Source organism: Tupaia chinensis, unplaced genomic scaffold (assembly GCF_000334495.1).
Source record: "Tupaia chinensis unplaced genomic scaffold, TupChi_1.0 Scaffold143943_1, whole genome shotgun sequence".
In the NCBI taxonomy this organism is placed as follows: Eukaryota; Metazoa; Chordata; class Mammalia; order Scandentia; family Tupaiidae; genus Tupaia; species Tupaia belangeri.
In genome coordinates, this window is record NW_006203794.1 from 58206 (window position 1) to 82076 (window position 23871).

The window sequence follows — 23871 nt, forward strand, 5'->3', positions numbered from 1 at the left end:
TCAAACACGGTTTGAGTCCTAGATATGGTGGTTTAAACTCACACCCGGTATGTGTGCATGTGTGCCCAAGATCCTGAGAAGAGAATGGAGGAGAAGGGATTGTAGAGTGACCATTTCACCTGGAGGGTGATTTCTCACTTTCTGTCTCTCTGTCTCTTTCTGTCTTTCTGGCGAGTGCACACCCCCTATAGCAAAAACCTCTCCAAAAGAAAAGAAAAAATATATAGTTCTTTAAAATTTAATTGAGAATTCTGGAACTCACTTTCCTTTTTTACTTTAGGCAAAATTTCTAGATGGTTTCTAAATTTTCTTCACAAGTTACTGTTCTATAGCTTCACATGTGCAAAATATTTCAAGGCTTACATTTACTAGAAATAAAGTAATTTTATGTTCTTTTTTTAAAAATGGTATTGAAGGCAGAAAGATTGAGTACAGAAATAATTTCCAGGTCATGGTTTACTTCCCTATTTTACACAAAACACAGTAGGGAGATAACAATAAACAAATTTTATATGTAAAGACAAATATGAAAGTTAAATATAGTCACTGCACTTCTAAGAATCAAACCCTTAATCTGGAATTTATGTGTAAAACAGTTGTGTTTTTCAACATTATGAGACCTTTATCATGTACACAGGGTGAAATCTTTGAGTTCAAAATAAATACAAGTATTATTTTAGATTAGGAAATGCATGAATATAAAGATGTCTCAGATGTTCACACAGTCAAGAAATAGGAAATTCAAGAAAATAATAGTGAATGGGAACAGTAGTTAGTGTAATGTCTATGTTGCTGAACTCTCATGTAGTCGAACGTGGTTCACGTCTGAGACTTGGTGGCTTAAACTCACGCCGGGCGCGTGTGTGTGGATGCCCAAGATCCCAAGAGGAGAATGGAGAAAGGATTGTGGCGTGGCCATCCCCCACGGGGGTGATTTTTTGCTTTCTGTCTCTGTCTTTCCGGTGAGTGCACATGCCCTATAGCAAAAACCTCTAAAAGAAAGAAAGAAAGAAAATAATAGCAAAGTATTATAGAACAGTTGTTCCAAAGTACTAAAGCTCTGTCCTTTTATAGTTTGAATCATTTTGGCAATTCAAGCCCATTTGTCAGTCTCTGTTGAAATACAGTAAGTATATCATGTCAAACGATTCTCCTTTAAGAAGAGTCTCATTAAATATTTGTATTCTTCATCATAATAGTTTTTCCTACTTACATTTAATTTAATCATGTATTCAGTGTAAAACTTTCTATGATAGAAATTTGAACACTTTTACCTTGATTTTTTCTTCAATATATATGGTGATCTATAAGATTTACAAAAGCAATGATATTGTTTCTAGAACATGTATTTTTTTCTGAGTCTCTCAATGCCTTTAAATTCTTTCTGACATGTAAATCCCTGAGGTTAAAATCCCATTTAAAGTTCACATCTGAGTTTATAATAGTTCTGCTTGTGTGCTGATTTGGATTTAATCAGAATGTGAAATAAAAAGAACACATGACCTTTTACATCTAAAACAGATTACATAATATTTGTAATTAATAAGCATCACTTCATGGGTAAATGGCATTCTGCATGACACTTTTATAGCATCGTTAATATCAATGGTAAATGTCAAAGTACCCAAATGTCAAAGCATTTTCTTTACCTTACAAATACTCTACTTATAACAAATGGTGTAGCACCTGTGAATTGATCATTTAAAGTAATCCTGGGATTTGGGAAACAATTCGTCGGCACATGGTGAAACATCACTTGAATTTACTGGGACCATCTTGAACACTGTGTTTGGAAAAGTAGAATCTTTAGCCAAATCTGTAATGCCAGTTCAAGATCAGTTAAGCGGTGTAGTATTGCAATCTTTGTTTTGCCAGAAATAACACTGACCTAATAACTTGATGAGCTTGCAGTCATAACAAACTCCCAGGCTATGACAGTTGTATCTAATAGTTGCTGAGTGAGAACTCAATAGGAAAAAGAGACCGAGTTAATCACTGTATGTTTACAACCTCCTTGCCGAATATTATTTCACTTCATTTCTATGACTGTAAATTGATTATGTGAATGCATCTCTCTTTGGATAATCTCTGCTATAGGCCATTTCCTTCAACCTCTTCAAATATTTCTACCAGGAGACAATGTTAATCTTTTTCTTTCCTCCATCTTGAAAACTGTTCTGCTATTTCCACCTAACAGTCTCTTTGAAGGTCTTTCATGACATACGGACTCCTGACAGTGAAAGGAAATTTATAGAATTTCTTCTTTTCTTTCTGTTTTTTTAATTTTCTCAATCCTTCTGTGTGTGCTTTCACAATTTTTGAATTCTTACCATCTATTAGGCACAGTATCAAAGTATAAACGTTAAATGAGGAATGGTTTCTGCATCTAAGATGATTCTAGCTTCCACTCTGCTCTTGTCATCACTTTGAGAAGATTCAACATTCGCATAAAAGTATCTTTTATATTCTGGTCTCTAGCTTCTTTTATCACTTCAAATCTGTTCACTCTTGCCACCTCCTTCTAGTTCTTTATTTTTTTTTCAAACTCACTACCCACATACTAGTTTAGAATTTCATTCTTGTCTTAATTCTTCAAAGTTCACTTGAAATACTGTTTCCATAGCACATTTGCTAAATTTCAAATGTTAAACCCTGAAAAATTTTCTATATAAAAAAAGAAACATATATCAAAGCATACAAAAAGAAACTGAACAAATAATCATTAAGTTCCTTGTTTGCACCAGGGAAATACTTACTTTCACGATCAGTTTGCATGCTTACCATAAACTCCTTATGTGCAAATTTTCTTTGAAAGTGAACCTGCCTAGAAGAATGTCTTGTTACCAATTCCATGGCAATTTTTTGGAATGAATGAATACTTTTTACAACAATGCTGGTGTCAGACAGTGACAGCAGCAATCCAACATGTAGCAATGCGAGGCTCACACGAGCAAGTCCTGGTTTCACGTTCCATGCCTGTGATTTGAGCTGACTTAAGACGGAGGAGGATCATGGAACGAGGCCCCTTGTGGGTGTACCTGTTGCTCTTTTTCTTTTTCTCTCAAAGAAATAAACACACACAGTGCTAAGGATGATATTGATATGATCACGCGTTCAATATATTAATATGCTTAGAATGATTCAAATTATCTTAAAACATGACTTTATCATTTCTATCAAACATAACAAGTAATTAAAGTTACATGTTAGAATAAAAACTATGTCTTGTGTTTTGACGTATGTTATATCCCTAAAGTGAATAAATATGAAACTTAATTGTCTATCATGTTTATTTAAAATCAATAAGAGAGTCAGCTTCATAATTTGGTGAAAAAGAATATTAAAAAACATTTCTGCTATAGAGGCTGGCAGGTGGCGTGGTGGTTAAAGGCACTGGAGTCCCATGTGGCTGACTGGTTTGAGTCTTGAACCTGGAAGCCTGCTTTTTCTCTCTCTTACCCTCTCTCTGCCCCTCTCTGGTCAAATCAAAATGAAGTTAAATAAAATAACTCATTTTTTTAAAAAAAATTCTGCTATAAAGTGTTCCAGACAAATGAACACTGGCTATGATAAGGGGCCAGAGCCCTGATTCTCCTTTGTCCTTCTTACATGTCCGTGAACTTCTCAGACTGTGACAAAATTACTCTAGCAAATATTCATCTGGTGATGATTGCCCTTATCACCCCAGAAAATCACAGGTCTTCTTTTCTTTGTTCCTCAAATTAGAGATAGTAAACTACTCACAAAGAAAATGAAGAAAGCATTTAAAAAGTGTATTCTTAAGAAAGGGAATAGCTATCATCAGAGTTCAGAAGCTAGAAAATAGATACTCTTAAATTGCTAGTTGAAGTAGTCACAATTCTCAAAAATCTAGCAATCAACGCACTGAATCATAAAGCATTTTCCTTGTAAAAGTCGAAGAAAATAGGTTGCTGCACATGAAAAACAAAACAAAATAAACCATTACATTTCTCAGATAAATTTGAAACCTTAAAACCAAACAAGTTCAATCCTAGTTCTTTGGCGATGATATATGCTTTTATAATTTTATATGCAAACCTTATTTTGTTCATATTTAAGATTATGGGTCTTCACATGTCGCAAGTTAAAGTAGGTTTACTTTCTGCTCTGTAGGTTACATTTCATTTTCATATACAGTGAATCATTAAATAACTTTTCAATGGCCATGTTGCAATAAGATTCTACATTTGACATATATTTTAAAGCTCCTATATCCAGCCTCCCAAGTCAGCCCTTATGTGGAGCATGGACTGTCAAAAGCAAAATTAAGTTGGTCTTTTTAGTCCATCCCAGTGGACATAGGATCAAGACACTGCTGTAGTCTCCTGATTCTTTTGGCTGGAATCCCAGATAATGTTTTCTTTTATTGTGAAAAACAGCAAGGTTTTGAGAAAACTCTGAACTCATTTTAAAGAGGCAAAAAGAAAGACTTTATAAATCAAGGGAGATAGCCAATTAGAGGAGTAGAATATATAAGGGAGTAATTTTAAATGAATACCTTTTAATATAGCATTACTCATATGAGAATGAGTAACGGGATAAAAGCAACTGACTTTTTTAAAAGATTTATTTATTTATTATTTTGCTATAGTGCAGATGCGCTTACCAGAGAGAGAGAGAGAGAAAGTGAGAGAGCAAGTCATGAGGTCTAAGAATTTAGCCACAGTGGACCACATGGGAATCCAGTGCCTTACCTGCCACTCTACTGGCTGGTCCCAGAACTGATTATTTCTAACCACTATCAGATAATTTAAAAAAATTGAAGAACACCTTGTGTGTAAGACATTATCGGCATATGATGGTAGATTTTAATAGCTCTGGAAATATAACAGGTAATTTGATAGTAGAATGCATAGTACTTTTTAAAGCAAATTAAAATTAAATTTAGATTTTCATTTTTAATGTTCTTTGAAGACATTCTGTCAATGGGAGAAAAAGAGCATATGAAATTTCAATCTATGAGTTGATATTAGGACAATCTGAGGAAAGTATACTTGTAGTTTCTGCTGAGGGACCAGGAAAATCAGAAAAAAATGTTGCCCTTCATTTTAATAACAAGAAAACAATAAATTATTTAGGTTAACTTATTTTATTGAGTTGACCAAATTATTTTGAAATCTAATAAGAGAGACCTCTGAGGAGAGATATAAAATGTAAACATTTGTTTACTGGGACAGAAACAACTAGACCTAGATAAATAAGAAAAATTAAGAAATATTAGCTAACAAACTGATGGAATCTGATTATCGGTTGGAAAAATGGGTGGAGGAGCCAGCAGGTGGTGTGGTGATTAAGGTCGCTGGATCCCACATGGCCGATTGCACGGTTGGAGTAATGGACCCACGAGCTTGAGAAACATGACGGGTTAAGTATGCATTATGTGCCAAAAATTCCAAAAGGAGAATGGAGGGTAGGGCTTGCAGAGTGGCCACCCCACACTCCCTCCACTTTCTCTGTCTTTGTCTCTAGTGAATTCACAGAGTCTATAGCATAAACTTTTTTTTTTTAATTTTTAAAAAAGAAAGTGGGCAGAGAGCCCAGAAATGACATTATCAAGAGTATTTTGCATGTTCTTTCTCCATAAATCCCACCTGGAATGATTCCTGAGAAAGCTTCCTTCATAATAGCTGGGGTAAAGGGAAAACTTGTGGAGGAAATGGGACATAAAATGGTGTCTAGGACCATCACTGCTATCTCTTGCTACTGGGAGATAATTCTCTAAAACTATATTTTTCACACATATTGCAAGCAGAAGCACAGATAGACCTTTGTTCCACACAATAACATTCTTAGAAGATAGCAAAAGTGTTACTACAGGAACATAAGACAGCTATGTTTGCGCTCAATATAATAAAGACAATTTCTTCTCTGGGACAAATATTAGGAAGATGTATGTGTGACTCCTTACAAGTTCCTAAATTCTGATTCCTAACCTGTGACAACTAACTATCCATTGTGCTCTTCCTGTTAGGTTTGGGATTTGAGAGCAATGAGAATCAATGTGAATATGAAGTTCAATGCTTCTTACCTTGTGAGAAAGTTTTTCATTATTGACCCACCATTCCCACATATTTCTTCCAGCGTGTATGAAAGCAAAATAGTAATGTGTTAGCTTTATGTAGGTATAATTTCAGTCCTCTTAACCTGTTCCTGTGAACAATAGCCTTAATCTGCAAGGGAAAGGAAATTTATCATATTGCTCTTCTAAGGTTGGTAAAAACACATTGTTATAGAGGAGAGCAGATAAAATACGTTTTCAACCTTAAAGGAGGATAAAGAATGCTTGCAAAGCCCAGAACATTCTGTCTGGGATAGTGAGGGCCATTGAGAAGCCAGATACTTGACACCCAGGGTCATGTCTGCTCAAGACAGTGGTAATTATAACAACAGAGAACCAAACACCCTTCCCTCTCCTCACTTCCACTATCAAATTAAAATACAAGCAAAGATTTAAAGCTGAAGGTAGAGATGATTGAGAAAACCCTTACAAATGAACTTCTAAAATAAATACATTGCAGACTAGAGGAAGTTGAAGCCTTGTGCTGCAGTGAAGAAGTGATAGCAGCAACAAACTAAAACACAACTACACTTTTACTACATTTACTTCAAAAATCCATGACAGAGGAAAATGTGCCCATTACTAGGCATAAAATCTAGTTTCCTCAATATTTTCTCTCCTACCCAACATAAGATGTCCAGTTTAAAAAGAAAACAATGACAGAATAAACCCATAGCATGGTAGATGAGGCTACTGGATCTTACATGGCCAGCTGCATACTCGAGTCCTGACCCAGCAGCTTATGAAAACACAGCAAAGCCAATGCATGCATGCTCAAAATTCTGAGAGGAGGAGAAATAGAGCAGGAGGGATTGTGGCATGACTGTTTCTCATGAGCAGGACTTTCTTGCTTAACTCTCTCTCTCTCTCTCTCTCTCTCTCATCTTCGCTATCTCCAGCAAGCATACACATTCTCTAGCAAAATTAAAAGAGAGAAAAATGAATACTAAAAGTCAAGAAAATCTGTTGCTAAGAAGCAGAGCAGTCAGTATAAAAAGACACTTAGGAAATAAGATTTTTGAATTTAGAGAATTTTACACAAGCATAATTAATATGTTAACGTGCAAATGGAGGACCAGCAGATGGTACAATGGTTACATTGCTAGACTCCCATGTAATCAACTGCGGTTCAAGTCCCAGACCTGGTGGCTTAATATTCATGCCGGGCGTGTGTGCGTGCATTGCCAAGATCCCAAGAGGAGGATGAAGAGAAGGGATTGCGGTATGGCCATCCCTCCAGATGTTGATTTCTTGCTGTCTCTCTCTCTCTCTCTCTGGTGCGTGTATGTGCCCTATGGCAAAAATCTCTCTAAAAAAAAATTTGCAAATGGAAAAAATGGACGGCATACAGGTTAGATGATAATTGTGACAAAGACATTAAAATTATAATAGTGAACTTAACAGAAATGCTAAACACACACACAATAATAGATATAAAGGATATCTTTCAATGGGCTCCTTAGTGTACTTGACACAGCAACAGAAATGATGAGATTGGAACAGATTCTGTGACATGGTGGTAATACGAGTGCCTTACAAAGCCGGAGGCCATCTGGTCCATCATGGTATCATTTCATCAGGTTGGTTTGAGGATACCCAGGATCTCGAGGAGCTAGAAAGCTGGAAAAAAGGAGAACACTGTCATGAAACCCTCTCAAGGATGTCTCTCTTCATCTTTTTCTCTCTCATATATACACATTTGTGCTTTCTCACTTAAAAAAAATGGTTGCAGATTCATCTGTAGATATCTATCAAGTTGAAACAAGAAGAGAAAGAATAAAATTGAAAACCTAATAGCTGTGTGACCATAGCTAGCAGCTTAATCTATGTATAGTGGACATTTCAGAGAACGTAAGATGGAATGAGGAGGAAGAAATATTTTAAATATTACAGTTAAAAAATTATCAAAAATAGTGATAGAGCATTGTCACTGATCAAATAGTCTCAGAGAATACCTAGAAAGATCGGAAACAAAATGTATGCAGTATATCATATTGAAGCTGCTTTAGAAAGAAGACAAACAGAAAACCTTGACAGCACAGAGGGAAAAGAATTCACATTGCAAATGAACAAACCAAAATAGTATCCACAAGCAGATTCTTCATCATAAACCATGCAAGTCGGAAGGTAGTGACATGGAGTCCTCACGGGGCTAAAAGAAAAGAAAAACCCTCTCAAGCCAGGATATACAGCAAAAGTATTTTACAAAACATAATGGGGAAATTAATACAAGTCTTAATTTAATACTAGTAATATTCTGAAATTAATCTGAGAAATTTGTTTTGTTAACATGTAAGTTTACTGATAGTTTTTATAAGAAAAGAATATGAAACTAAAACAACCCTGGATCAACCTGCCTGAAGGAAAGAAGAGAACTAGAAATGTAATAAAGAGAAATTAGTTTAACTTAAATCACTCTAAAAGGTAAACAACTGTTTAAAGAAAATCATTAGTGTTGTATTGCTAGTTCACAGCATTTGCTGAGGTAAAAATAAATAGCCAAACTAGTGTAGAAAATGAGAATTAAGAACTGGAAATACAGTGTGATAAGACCTGTATAACTGTATATGAACTGGTATAATATTAAGATAAGCACTGAATATATAAAATATATAAACAGCACAACAACCATTAAATACACTTTTGAATGAGTATAACAAGTCTATCTATAGTGGAGATAAAATGGAAGCATAAAAATGTTCACACTATAAAAGATTATAAGATGATAAAATATATTAAAAGCAGATGGAACAAGTAAAAACACCTAGTAAATTGAACTTAGTCCTACCATACTAACATAAGCTTTAAATTAGGGTAGTATAAATCCAATAATTAAAGGAAACGGCTATTATATTTGATACCAAAAGGAAAACAAACATGACACAAATATAGGTTATCTAAATGATACTTGATTTAAAGATAAAGGCAGTAAAAAATAAAAGAGTAGAAAATAGTATACCAACAATAACCAAAGGGAAGCTGGGTTGGATTATCTTCATTTATTATCTGAAAAAAAGAGTGGACTTCAGCACAGTGAAGATTATCAAGGGTAAAGAGAAGCATTACATAATAATATACAGGTTAAATATCCTAGACACAGCAACCCTAAATGAGTATTTACCTGAAATAAATTAAACAAAATTTGTTAAAACTAAAAGGTAAAATAGATAAACCCATAATGTTTTCACCATACTAATTCAACACCATTTTGGAATTCCAAGTTCAGGCAACAATGCAAGACAAACAAGTCATAAATACCTTATGGGAAAAGAACAGACACATCCAAACCAAAATCATGACTCCATTCACGAAAAGAATGACTATCAGAATAGTCTGGTATTGTGTTAGCAGAACAAATGCCCAGAGATTTTCCTAAAGGAAGTTGCCACCAAAAATGTGATATGTTTAGTTATTTGTGTTATTTAGCTTTTGGTCTGAACTGTGAGAGGTGTTATGTTCAGAATCAAAAGAATCAACTGAGCAAAAAGAAGAATTTGAAAATGAGACATTAAGGAACACATTTCTGTTAGAATCTATCTTTTTACTTGAATCTATGGAAATTAGATTTAGTTGTTAGCCTTATAATGCAAGATCCAAGGAAATTTGTAAGAATTCCTTTCTGGATTCCTCAATAGTGGAGTGCACTCTGATTGAAGTACTTCAGCACTAATTACTGTGTGTGTGTGTGTGTGTGTGTGTGTGTGTGTGAGAGAGAGAGAGTCCCTATGCAGACTGTTGTAAACATGGAGATTTGAACCATCACTGCTTTCCAAGAGTAGTAATGCCTCACATCCATGTGGGAACCTTATTAACCACAAGAATCTGCTTTTTGGTTGTAAAAAAACTGAATGATTTTTATGAACTCATAAAGTCACAAACTCAATAATCCAAGAGAATAGAGCAAAATGAGAAGATTCTTGAGAGATCCAGTAAAAAGAAAAGAGTTCATCTTTTCAATGATGTGGTTATAGCTTTACTTTTCAACAAACCCAACAATAGCCTTAGCAATACCTTGAATCTGTGCCATTAGTGCAGTCCAGACTCTCACAATTGGAACATTTTCAGTGATTAGGAACTTCTCTGACACCTTTTCTATGCTTTGGGCTGCTTTCCAAAGCTTTGACTTAGGATATAATGAGCAAAATGGCTGCAAGGTGTCAGCAATTGAAAGCTGTTTTGTAAGGGATGACTTTTCCTGCACGTCCATTGTAAAGGCATATTAGCTAGAGAACATTAAAAATAGACCTACTCCACCTTTCTTCTGTTTAGGCTTGATCCTATTACAATCAGAAGTAGATATGCCCTATAGAATGCGTAGTGCAAAATGTTACTGAACCTTTAGAGATACTACAAGTAATTATAATCAATACATAAGGCAGTCAAATTAATTTGTTTTTATTCATAGAGAAGTATGTCTAGTTCAGAAGTACATACACACAGCCAAGGAAATCTAAATCTTAATTTAGTTATCTTTTAGGTTATAGTCTACCACTATTCATGCTTGGTTATTTTGAAATAGTTAAGAGAAACCCACTTGCAGGCATTTATTAAGTCGTTCACAGTTTTTTTTTTTTCCTTAAAACATGTAAGTTATTATGATAGCTATCATTTATTATTTTGATTATTATCCAATTAAATGCCTAATGAATAGTAGAGAAAGGATAGAAGAAAATGTTTTGCTTTAATTAGGGAAGAATGTATATATGTTCATTTTAAAGGACCTGTTAAATATCCCTTTAAAATAATTACAGTTTCTCTCAATTATTTAGGAAAACAGAGTCAAGACTCAATATGAGTCAACAACTTAAACATATACTCACATGTATTTGATCTTGAATATACCCACATTGGGAAAAAAAAAAACCAAAAACAAAAACAAAAAAACACCTCATGTATCAACTTTGTCTGATTCATTCTATCAAGAGTGATCCGGCCTCAGCTTCCATGCTTGTCATCTTCTGCACTCCTCCCAGACTCACAACTTCATTTGTGGTTTTTCTTTCATCTCTACTTTGGTAGGGCTCAACTTAAAAGTTATTTTTTAAAAAAAGAAGTATCAGCTGACTTTCTGGTTTAAATTATATAACTTCCTCCAATTATACTTCTTGTCATAGTTGGCCATTACTTATTCATTTAACATCACTTCTTTCCCTTTCCAGATTGTGAGGGTTTTTTTTTTTTTTTTAGAGGTTTTTGCTATAGAGCATGTGTGCTTGCCATAGACAGAGAGAGAGAGAGACAGAAAGCAGGAAATCACCCCCCAAGGGGGATGGCCACACGGCAAGCCCTTCTCCTCCATTCTTGTGTAAGGATCTTGGGCACGCACGCACATGCGCCCGTTGTGAGTTTAAGCCACCTGGTCGTAGACTCAAACCATGGTCGACTACATGGGAGTCCAGAGACATGGCCATTACACTAACTGCTGGTCCCACCAAATTGTGAGTTCTATCATTAAAAGATGATTAAAATTCTGGTGAATCATTTGTGTCTAGAGTCTAACAGAATGCTTTGCACATAGAACATGCTATCCTCCAATGCTTCTTCCATAATCTTTCTAATTTTTTTAAGGTACTCACCATGTCATGCATGCACTAGGCAAAGAGAGGCAGTAAAAGGGAAAGCGGAAAATTACCTCCAAGGGGAAGGCCGTGTCACAGTCGCCTCTCCTCCACTCTTTTCCTGGGACTCTGGATATACACATACACTTATCTGATATGTCTATCAAACATTCAGGTCTGGGACTCGAATTATAGTCAGCCATTTGAGAGTCCAGCACCAAAGCCACAAATTCTGCTGCTGGTCAGCTTTTTCTTTGACTCTCAATCCCCAGAAATCTTTCTAGTAATCCGAGTGATCTCCTGAAAGTATGCATAGGATTCTCTTACTCAGTTCCTATCTCTTTAGTAGTCTTCCATCACAGAAGGAACACAGTGCTCCTCCAAGGGTTAAACTCTCTCTCAGTGATCTGCCTCCTGCCCAGGCTCATCCCTGTCACTCTCTTGCTTTTGCTTTGCCTCACCAAGCATGCTCCTCACCCTGGTCAATGGACACACATGTCAGGGACTGTGCAATCATTCTGTGGGTTATGTGCTGTAACTCAAGTGCTCGTCCCATATCACCATCCTCCCTCAGGTTCCACAAAAATTTTTCATAGCTAATTTAAAAATATATAATGTAATTGTGGGTCAGCAGAGACTGTAATGGCTATGTCACTGGACTTCCATGTAGTCAACTGAGGTTCGAGTCCCGGAACCAGTGGTTTAAACTGACACTGGGCATGTGTGTGTGTGCCCCAGATCCTGAGAGGAGAATGGAGGAGAAGAGATTGTAAGGTGGTCATCTCCCCTGGGGGGGTGATTTCATACTTTCTGTCTCTCTCTCTCTGTCTTTGTGGTGAATGCACACACCCTATAGCAAAAAACTTCTAGCAAAAAAACCTCACAAAGATATATATGTGTGAGTGTGTGTGTGTGTGTGTGTATATATATATATATATAAAATGTAATCAAGCAAAGATTTTTAAAAAATATTGCTAATTTCCTAACAACCGTTAGGTTTTCAATGAATAATTTTAAGTAAACACATTTTAAACAAACATTTCTTTGAAATATGAATTAATAAATGAGCAAAATAAGGAATGATAAAACAGGCAATTGTGTTTAAGTGGACACTCTCTTAGGTAGGCAATAACCTATCTATCACTGTATCTGTAAAGAAACTGAGACCAAAAGAACTTCTACAGCTAACTGGACATTTTTACTGTTTTTTAATTTTCATTTTTAAGTAACTCTGTTGTGTAGACATTTCCTAGTGACTTCTGTTTGCTTATATCAATTCTGAAGATGTTCCTAATGAAAGAATACTAGGTAACAATCTGGTAAAAGTGATGTGAAGCTTGATAGGTTGGAAAATTGTTCTTTTTATTTTTTATTTTATTTTATTTTGTTTGTTTTACTTTTTTTTTATATTTTTTTTTTATTTTTAGATTTTGCCATAAGGCATGTGTGCTCCCAGAAGAGAAGAGAGAGAAGGAAAGTGAGAAATCACCCCACCCCGTCTCAGGCATGGCTATGCCACAATCCCTTCTCCTCCATTGTCCTCTTGGGATTTGTGCATCCAGCACTTTAAACACCACACCAATCACTGGCCCTAGGGAATTTATCTTTTAATAATTCAGACTTGGAAAAGAATATTTACAATATGAACGAATTTCAGAAACTTCATGAAAAAGTGGAATTAAAGTATGAGCTTAATTTGGTGCAGAATTTTTTAAATTCATGCATAGTGTTTCCCTAAGACTCATTATCCATGAACTTTTAGAGAACCCTTCATAATAAATTCCCTGGAATGGTATTCATATGCTGATTATTAGTCAAATAATATTCCTTTTCTGCTCTCCTCTTATTCAGTAATTGTGCAAGCTCTCTTAATTTTTTTATTATTATTATGATGTAGAAGAATTTAATATCCTAGTTTGTTTGGGGGAATTTGATTTTTTTTCTCAAACTACACATATAGAAAAAAAACTGATTTTATTTATAAGGTCCAATATATTTTGCTAGTAAATTCTCTGTCATTCTGTCACTGGCATGAGGTATTAAAAAGCATTTTTATCCTTTACAGCTTTGTATCAGATGTCTGTTTTACTTTGACCATGGAGACCTGACCACAATGTAGCATCTGACTAAGGAAACAACTTGTTCATTTTCTTCATTCTTCAGGGAATTGCTTTGTTTTCTTGTATTGGCAGGAGGGGAGAATGCTGACAGGATAATATTGAATCAGATGAAAGCTAGCCAGTTTGGGTCATTAGCTTATGTGCCAAGCAAGAGTTTCACATTTGGCCTGCAAACAAAGTCATTTTTTTACTCCCCTAGTGCCAAATCACTTTAATAATTTATCTTTCTTCTCATCACCATTTTAGCACTGCAGAGATGCCACTGTAGTAAGCCTTCATTTTCTTGCTTTAAAAAAATTGACTCTAAATAGGAACAATTAATTTAAAAAAAATTAAGAAAAGTGAGGTTTCTTTGGCAGTAACTCCCTTTAATAAAGTTTTTGTCATCCATTTTATTATGTATACATTATATATGTATATATGTATGTGTGTGTATATATATAATATATATATACATTTATATAGTAATTGAAGACAAGAAACACATTTTTAAGTGAATATCACCAGACCCACAAATATTTATACTCATTCTAAGATTTTCCTTAATAGATATATGCATTTATTTTCATTAAGACAGAGACCTAGGTGAAATTTCAGCTCCATGAATTTTTCTTGAGATGGGGAAGTTTATCCTTTGTTTCTATATCAAGAATTTCTTAAAGTAAAAGAATCACAATTGGCACAATAGTTTACAAAACTTGGCTAACAATGTACTAATCTGTTTGGCAAAGTACCAAATTACATTTAAACCTCTGTGCCAGGATGTTAATGCCTTTGTGTTCATAGTGATCTCTTTTAATTTGTCATAATGGCAGGAACAAATCTGTTAGTATCTAATGGTTCTCTACAATGTAACGGGCAGTGGTGTTCTGACTTCGTTCCATCTGTCTGCTAAGCCCTTGATAGTGACTCATTTTTTAAAAGAGATTTTTGTTATAGGATGCGTGTGCTCACTGGAGAGACAGAGAGAGACAGAGAGACAGAATGTGAGAAATCATCCTCCCCCCCAAGGGGCTGGCCATGCCACAATCCCTTCTCCATTTTCCTCGAGGGATCTTGGGCACGCACACACATGCTCCCAGTGTGAGTGGCTAGATCCAGGACTTGAACTGCAGTCGACTACATGGGAGTCCAGCTAAGTAAACGTTAAGCCATCTGCTGGTCCTGGTAATGACTCATTCATTGTAACCAACTCATTGTTTTCAGAATGGTGCTGTATGGTATATGATATTGTGCTATACACTAATACACACATCACACAGTTACTTCTATTGTAATTGAAATGTTCAATATTTATTCCGTTAGAGTTGTGAGTAGCTACTCACCTGTGCTTCTGTAGTGCTTTGGAGCTGACATCTTCCAGTAGCATTTTAGTCATCTGATCTCCACCCAGTCTTCATAGCTAGGTGCCAGGGCAGTAATGGGATCTCAGTATTTTCTCTTCATGTAGCCTTTTTTGTTTATTTGGTTCGTTTTGTTTTGTTTTAGACAAATCTTTGACATATATCATCTAATCTAATTCCTATCTAATTACTAGTTGGGAAGTTTGTGGCCAGCTAAAACAACATCTTATATAATTGTTTCTTATAATTAACAAGTGACCTCAGGGCTCTTACGACTGTCTGCTTATACCTAATAATTAATCTTCTGACTAATTTGATGTGGAATAATTTCACACATATCAGGGCATACTTACATTCACTTTGTATGTATAAAGCATGATGCAAATATTAATGTGCATTGATCCAGCCTATACTAATTCATGCTCCAATGTAAGCCAATGATCAATTTAGCTACATATCACAACACTTTGTAGAATATTTAAAAGCACACAAAGGGCAAGCCAGTGGCATTGAAATTAAGAAGGTTTGATCCTACATACCTAACTGCGTTGTTTGATTCCTGCACCAGCGGCTGGAGAAATATGCTGATCATGTGTGTGCACATGCCCAAAATCCCAAAGAGGGAGAAATGAAAGAGAAAGGATTGTGGTATGACCTTTCCCAATAGGGAGTGGAGGTGGGTTGTACTTTCTCATTTTCATTCTCTCTCTCAAGTGCATGTATCCTCTGGCAAATTTAAAGCACACATACACACAAACACACACACACACACACACACACACACATTCACACACACAGCTAGGTCCAGATATGGAATTAAAAAATTGAGGAAGAATTAGGTAGCTGAATACAATGTTAAATAGCATCTAAACCAAAGTTGCACCAACTAAATTGAAGCAAATAAGACAGACTATTCAAGGGGAGAGAAAGTTTAAGAGGATACAGAGATTGAATTTGACAACATTGAAGCAAAGGGAAAGATAAATTTTAAGAGCTGGCTGTTAGGAGAAGAATAAGCCACCTGTGTTTGCTAATTGGCCTTATCCAAAAGGAAAAGTTTTACAGCTTTGGTGTAAGACACACCTCAAAGTTAGGCTCCTACCCTCACAAAGACCCTGGGAAACAATGTTATCTTCCCACAAGATTACATTTGAAAGAGATGGCTCTTTAGTCTCTGAGAAAGACATTCCTGGGTTGTAAAACTACTGAGTGGCTATTACAAAATTTACATTGCAAAGTAGCAGTGTAGCAATTGACAAATTTTCTAAACTAGCTCTATAAAAGGAAAATCAGAGTCCCACAGGCAGGAAGAAGTCTCTAAAGCTTAGTTGAGCTGAGATGAATATAAAGACCATCTTGATGATTTATTAGTAGAGAGATAAATAGAGAAATAAATAAAAATGATTCTCACAGGTAGTAAAAATCGAGGAGCAAATAGAATGTCACCAAATGGTTTTCTGAGAATAGAGTCAGATCTTTTCAATGATAGAAATGGTGAATACCCTGAAAAGGAGAAAGGGACATAAAAAAAGGAAAGATTAACTAAATGAAAAATAAAAATGATCTTTTCTTAAAGGTGCAGTAACTTTAGGGGAATTGGAAATCTTACTTTCTGATTTCTAATAACCCTTCTAACTTAAGTTGTTGAAATCTTAAATTTCAAATAGACTTTTTATTCCCCCTCTTACCTCCTCCTTCTGCCCCAATGAAATTTAAATATTCTTTAAGGTAAAATAGCAATATGAGATCCTATCACGCAGTTATTTCCTCCATTAAGGGGAATGATGGAATTATGTCTTTTATTTATTTTTTAAGCATTATTTATTTACTTAGTTTCATTTATTATTATTATTAATTTGACCAGACAGAGACAGACAAAAAGGGAAAGCAAGAAAGCAAGCTTCCAGGTCTGGACTTGAACCACAATCAACCATGCGGGAATCCAGTGCCTTTAATCACCACACCACCTGCTGATCCAGAATTATGTTTTAAGGAAAGGAGTTAATGGGGAAGGGAAGAAATTTACCAGGTAGAGAAGAGGGCATTTTGATATGAGGAGAAGTGTGTCTAAAGACAAGACTAAGAGATTCATAGACAGATTTTATATTTTGCCCATATTTTTCTGGCATTTGAATTGGGTATTTCTGCTAGTTTTGGTGGGATCACCACATTGTGGTTGTTACTGAGGGTGTTGTAATATTTTAGAGGTGAAGATTTTCTAAACCGTTCTGTCACAACCACAGTGAAACAATCCCTTTATAAAAGTACAGGGTCATCACTTGTTCCTGTAGCTTCATTCACTGGATTTTGATTCATCAAGTTCTTTCATTTATCCATTCATTTTCTACCTACTGAGGGTTAAGGACACAATGACAAAGGAGAGTTTCTGCTTTTTAGTTCCATAGGTAAAATACATTCATAAATGTGTAATAATATTTGAATAGCATGATCACATTACAGAAGAAATAATGAGCAAAGACACCGAAGAGTCTATTTTCCATTTAATAATTTGCTTTATTAAAAACTTAAGTTCCTTGCTTTTACTTAGAAGTAAAGACTAGAGTTTTATAATCAGAACAAACAAAATAGACAGTTTAAGTCAAGAAATAATACATATCCACAAGGAATACAGAGGAGAAGTGCATCTTGGCAGAATGTTTTACAGTGTTTTCATTGCAATACAGTTAAACTCTACCTTTAATGCTTTTGCTATCCATTAAACATTAAAACAAGATTAGCAGAAATAAAAAATAGAATTACTAATCTCCAGGGAAGAGAAAGGTGCACAGATTTTTGCATTTCTCACAGTCTTGGTTAGATTACAAGTCTATCAGATGCTTTTAGGTAAATTACTTAATCTGACTGTCAGATTTCTTTTGTCAAAACAGGACTGCTATGGTTCTTGCCTTTCCAGAGTTGGGGTGATTAAATATTTAACAATAGATCATGTTTGTAAAGGACTCTGTAAGGTGACAGGGCACATCAGAACTTAGTAGAAGTTGAGTACTGTACTTACTGCTGTTAGTAACTTGGAGCCCTCCAGGTCAGGATGCAGCCTATCTGGTGCAAGCCATTATGCACTTGGCTAAATGGGAGTTTTCCCTGGGGATGATCTACCTGTGAGGAAGCCATTATCAGCTGTGTAGAGACAGAAGGTATGGTCACTTTCCTCACTCACCAAAAGGGTCATGAAGGGCACTTCTATAACAAAAAGACAGAGTGACAAGAGAAAAACATAGTATTTTATTATTGTTCTTTTTTAGTCATAGGAATCTTAAGAAATGTAGACACAAAGGCCCAGGGAAAGCTGTCTACTTTTCAGCTTAAGGTCAGTGAAGGATAAACAGATAGGTAGAAATGTAATTGGACAAAAGGGAGTGAACTAAAGATCTGATGGTGATAAACAGTTTAGGAAACTCAGCAATACCCATCTGACTCCCTGGTGTCTGTGCAGCATTCTCTCTCTCTCCCAGTTGTGAGATAGGATTTCTTCTGAAATAAGAAGAAATAACCCATTACATAGGGAAGCCAGAACATTTCTTTCTGGTCAGCCCTTAAACCAGAAGATGAGGGAAAGTTAGACTAGTATTTTTAGGGTTTATACTTGTTTTGGGGGATGAGAAGTTCTAGTTTCTTTTACCCACTTTGGGGGGGGGGGGATCTCATTTCTGTAAGTTTGTTTTCTGGGAAAAAAGCAAACAGAAGGACAGAAGATCAGAAAGAGACTTCCTTTCTTAGGCCCTTCAATATTCTTCAGTTTGGAGTACTCTGCAAACCCGTGTTATATTTTGGAGTACTCAGCCCCCAAAATGTCATGATTAAAAATGTATATATAGAGAAAAATGTAATGATTTAAAAATTTTTTATTTAATACTGTTTAATTCAAAATATAAGACTATTGCTACTATAATGTCACATCTGTAAATGGCTGTCAGTTTAAAAATATTTAAATTCTTCATCGTATAGAGAACATAATCTAGTAAGTATCTCAGATATTATGAGGAAAATAAATAATTATAGGCCTAGAAAAAGAATTTTAGGCAAAATTATTTTAAAATAAAACATTATGGGACTGACAGAGGTGTGGTGGTTAAGGTGTTAGACTCCCACATGGCTTAGTGTCAGACCCAGTAACTCACCCACCACATTCCAGACCTGGTGACTTGCTTTTGCACTTCCCGTCTCTCTCTCTCTCTCTCTCTCTGTCTCTGTCTCTCTCTGTTCAAATTAAAAACAATAATAATAAATAAACTTGAATAAATAATTCTTAAAAAATTTAAAAAGTGTGTTTTGATTTATCTTTTAAAAGCATTAAGAATACTTTATTTTAAGCAATATTTATTAAAATTTCAAGTCCTTTTTTCCTAATTAATGTTTTAGACTTCACTTTCTTTAGACACCTGCATCACTGTGAAATTGGGATCTTAAGTCCTGTGGAATATGATATACAGATCATTTAATAGCAGTATATTAAAAATTGGAACCCTGGGACCAGCATATGGCTATGTTGCTGGATTCCCATGTAGTTTACCGTGGTTCGAGTCCCAGTCCCGGTGGCTTAAGAAAACATGCTGATTGCATGTGTGTGCATGCCCAAGATCCCGAGAGGAGAATGGAGAAGAAGGGATTGTGGCGTGGCCATCCCCTCTGAGGGGGTGATTTCTCACTTTTTGTCTCTCTGCCTCTCTGTCTGTCTGGCAAGCGCATGCAGCTTACAGCAAAAACCTCTCCAAAAAAAAAAAAAAAAAGGGACCCTAAAGTAATGCAATAGCTACTATTTTCCCCCAGTTTGGTAATTTAATGATAATAAGTGGATGAGTATCAAATATGTCCAGTAAGGTAACCACATTTACACATCATTAATATTTGAAACATTTAGTCAATAGTACGGATTTTTATGGCAATATAAATCTGCTTCTCTTGTAAAGCTATAGTAGCTTTAAAATGCTTTTATATTTATTTATTGTCCTGACAGAGTAAAATGTGGTCAAATATATTCTCAAGTGTTTAATTGTTATTTGTATAAAATAGTGATGATCCAGATACCATAGTGTGGATCTTTCAATTTGTTATAATACATTGATTTTATATATATATATATAGAAAGGCTCTGTTTTCCCTTGAAAAACTAGGTCTCTGGTAGCTCCTATGTGGTTAAGCAAGTCATTGATTCCACTGAGAAAAAAGTACAGCATTTCTGAACGGCACAGGTAACATTCTGCACAGAAAGAATAATTCACAATTAGAAAATCTTATCTTCACAGAGTGATTTTGTAATCAGAGAAAAAGGAAGTAGGATCTCAATCACAAGTCATTTCCTATTCAATTTCGACTCACCTCCTTTCAGTATTCTGTTTCTCTTCCTAGAGACTTTGCTTTTATTATTTATTTATTTATTTACTTTTGGGAGAGGTTTTTGCTATAGGGTGCATGTGCTCGCCAGACAGACCAGAGACAGAGAGACAGAATGTGAGAAATCACCCCCCGGGGGAGATGGTCACGCTGCAATCCCTTCTCATCCATTCTCCTCTCAGGATCTTGGGCACGCACGCACACGCGCCCGGAGTGAGTTTTAAACCACCAGGTCCGGGACTCGAAACCCAGTCGACTACATGGGAGTTCAGTGACATAGCCATTACGCTAACTGCTGGTCCCTGCTTTTGTTTTATTTTAAAGAGGATGTGCTTTCTCTGTCTGACACTAAACTGACTTCTTGATTCTACCACGTCATATTTACTTTTTAAATTATTGTTTTAATAAAGCTGTTTTGTAGTGGTTATACTTTCGATTTGTACCTTACTTCTAACATGTAGAACACGTACACACTCAGACCACAGAAAATATTCTGCCACCTTCCTAAAAAAGTACAAAACAAAGCCAAAAAAAGCAGCAACTAAAAAATGAGTGGGCGATATGTTTATATGAAACAACAATTTTCCATTATTGGCTATCGGGCAACATAGGAGAGTTGTACCTCAGAAGAAGAGAAAGAAAGAAGATGGCCTTTTGACTACCATTTTCCTGCTAGAAGGAAATTACAGACTTTAGTCACACAGGAAACCTGCTGGAGTCCAGTAATTTTCCTGGGATGGAGCCGGGTAGAGGGAGTGCAGGAGGGTGGATGGCTTGGATCCTAGGCAAAGGAGAAAAGAGCTGCTCCCTGTTTTTGCGAAGAGTGCCCTTTGAGACTTCAGTGAAGTGCTCATCAGCACCTTGTGTGAAGGAGAGGTGGAGGTTAAAGAAGGAACCACCCAAAAAGATCAAAGGAAACTTGCCCTGAGTTTAGAGAGGATTAGAAAGAGTCTGTGTTACCATCATTTGTAATTCATGGAACTTTAAAGATGTTCATGGGTAGGAATTGAATGCCCTAGAGAATCATGTCAAGTATCACAGAGCTATAAAATAGATGCATAAAAAATTGACAGAACTGAAAGGAGAAATAGATAAATCTACAACTATAGAGGGTGATTTTGACACTCCTCTTGATAATTGATAAAATGAGTAGAGGAAAGTAAATAAAGATACAGATAACTTTCAACAACACCACACCCAGGAATTTTGTATCTATACTTATGAGGGATATTGTTGTGTATGTTATTATTTTGTTTTTGAAATGCCTTTGTCTCATTCTCATGTAGAAGTAATATTTCCTTAATGAAGTTAATTGGAAATTATTTTCTTTTTCTATTTTTGGAAGAAATTATGTAAAGCTGTTGCTAATTCTTTCTCTAAATGTTTTTTTCCCAAGTGGAAATCATCAGAACCTGGGGAATTATTTTTTTTTGGGGGGGAGAATTTATAATTTAAGATTGATTTTGTTTTTTGGTGTGAGAATGCTATTTAAATTGACTATTTCATTAGGTCATTGGGAAAGTCCTGACATGTTTTTGTATGCAAAAATTCATCATGACTTTCTCAACAACCCAATATATTGGATGAATTGTTATATTTTATATGTTACAATTACATTATTAATAATTACTTGTATTAATAATTATATCACTGGAAAACAGAGATTGGACAAAGAGTTTAAAACGTGTGACCTAATTACACTGTCAATGAGAATCATACTTCAGAAATAATGACATAGATAGTTCCAAAATAGAAGGTTGGAAAAATGCACCTCATGCAGTTTGAAAATATGCAAAGTAATGACTTATAGAACTAAAAGGAGAACTAAACAATTCAAAAATTTTTAGTAGAAATATTAGTACTCCTTTCTCATAATTAATAAGACTATTATAATCGATAATCAGCAAGGATATAGAAGAACTCAACATCATTGACGAACTGAATCTACACAGTTATAGACAACTTTATCCCAAAACAATGATATAAACATTTTTTCTGAGTATCTGTGAAACATCGAAAGGGTAATGAAAAAATATTATAATAACTCTCCAAAGATTAATTGGACAACTCTAATGGCCCAATTCCTTTAAAAACATATTACAGGATGGAATAAAATCTTAATGATAAAAGAATTAATTTTTAAGTTAATATGATAAATATGTAAGTATGATATGTTTGATATCAGTCTGCCATTTTATATTTATTTTCTTTTTTTTTCTTTGTCATTTTTCTGTTTTCTTTGTTTTGCCTTCTTATCTGTTACTTGAATATATTTTAGAATTCCATTTTGATTTATCTTAAGTTTTTTGGGTATATTTCTTTGAATACTATTTTTAGTGCTTTAGCCAAATATGAAGAATATTTGCATTTTTTAGATCTTTTTTCTGACTTCCTCCTTTCACCTCCATCTTTGATTTCAATTACACAAGGGTTGGATCTTTGTTGGACTCATTTCCATGAGTCTGTGCTGATTGTGTCTCAGTCTGTTTTCACTCTGTTTTTCAGATTTTAATTTCTGTTTTTCTATTTTCCATTCATTGTTCTTCTGTCTTTTCCTTTCTGTTCTTAAGCCCATCACTTTGTTTTTTAAATGTTATTTACTGTATTTTTCAGTTCTATGATTTTCATTTGATTCTTCTGTGTGTTTCTATATCTTTGTTAAGATAATTTTTACATTTGTTTTAAGTACGTTTCTACTTGCTCAGTAAAACATTTTTAACATGACTTTTTAAAATCTTGATTAGATAAATCTAGTATTTTTATCATCTTAATGTTGACATATATTGATTTTCTTTCTTATATTTAGTTAGAAATATTTCCGGTTCTTGGTATAAGAAGTGAGCATCTACTGAAATCTGGAAACTGTATGTATTATATTGTGAGACTCTGGATCTTATTTAATGTTATCTTTTAACTGACTTCTCCTGATGCCATTGTGGCAGGAAAAGAATGAGTGAAATTATCATATTCTTGCTAGTTGAAGAAAGTAGTCTTTGTTTCCCATGCAGCCTCCATTGTCACCCAAGGTGGGAAGATTCTTTCTTCCTGTTAGTCAGGGCTCAGAGTTCTGGTCTCTACATGGATGCCAGGTCCACCTCTACGAGGTGAGGGTGGGAATCCTGATGTTCTACCAATCCTCTTCTGACAAAACCAATTTGTATCAGAGATGGAGGAGATGTCTTATCCTTGCAAAAAGAAGTTGTATTTCAGGTATCCCATTTGGCCATTGTTTACATCACAGAAGTGGCACTCATTGCCAGTTGATGGGAATGAAATTCCCAACTCCTTACAAGGCCTGACACCAAACTTGTAGGGTATGAGGGAGTCTTTTTACAGCCTCATTAGTGTGAAAGTCTAGGCTCTTCACTTACCTGTTGTTGGTGAGGATGAGTGTAGAGTCACAGTTTTACTCTGTGGTA